The sequence below is a fragment of the Oncorhynchus tshawytscha genome, unplaced genomic scaffold, assembly GCF_018296145.1.
Source record: "Oncorhynchus tshawytscha isolate Ot180627B unplaced genomic scaffold, Otsh_v2.0 Un_contig_4752_pilon_pilon, whole genome shotgun sequence".
NCBI lineage: Eukaryota > Metazoa > Chordata > Actinopteri > Salmoniformes > Salmonidae > Oncorhynchus > Oncorhynchus tshawytscha.
Genome location: NW_024609400.1, coordinates 147,501 through 148,457, shown reverse-complemented (window position 1 = coordinate 148,457; position 957 = coordinate 147,501).

Genomic DNA, 957 nt, shown 5'->3' with positions numbered 1-957 from the left:
GGGTTGTAGAGGGAAACACTAGATGGGTTGTAGAGGGAAACACTAGATGGGTTGTAGAGGGGAAACACTAGATGGGTTGTAGAGGGAAACACTAGATGGGTTGTAGACAGGGAAACACTAGATGGGTTGTAGAGGGAAACACTAGATGGGTTGTAGAGGGAAACACTAGATGGGTTGTAGAGGGAAACACTAGATGGGTTGTAGAGGGAAACACTAGATGGGTTGTAGACAGGGAAACACTAGATGGGTTGTAGAGGGAAACACTAGATGGGTTGTAGAGGGAAACACTAGATGGGTTGTAGAGGGGTTGTAAACACTAGATGGGTTGTAGAGGGGAAACACTAGATGGGTTGTAGAGGGAAACACTAGATGGGTTGTAGACACTAGATGGGTTGTAGAAAACACTAGATGGGTTGTAGAGGGAAACACTAGATGGGTTGTAGAGGGAAACACTAGATGGGTTGTAGACAGGAAACACTAGATGGGTTGTAGAGGGAAACACTAGATGGGTTGTAGAGGGAAACACTAGATGGGTTGTAGAGGGAAACACTAGATGGGTTGTAGAGGGAAACACTAGATGGGTTGTAGAGGGAAACACTAGATGGGTTGTAGAGGGAAACACTAGATGGGTTGTAGAGGGAAACACTAGATGGGTTGTAGAGGGAAACACTAGATGGGTTGTAGAGGGAAACACTAGATGGGTTGTAGAGGGAAACACTAGATGGGTTGTAGAGGGAAACACTAGATGGGTTGTAGAGGGAAACACTAGATGGGTTGTAGAGGGAAACACTAGATGGGTTGTAGAGGGAAACACTAGATGGGTTGTAGAGAGGGCCTATTTGAGGAGAGATGTCTGGTTCCTGTAGTAAAGATTCAGATTTCTACAAAATGAACACTTGTTACAGAGTTTCTCTGTTTGGAGTCGTTTGGATACATGATCACAACCTGTCATAATGT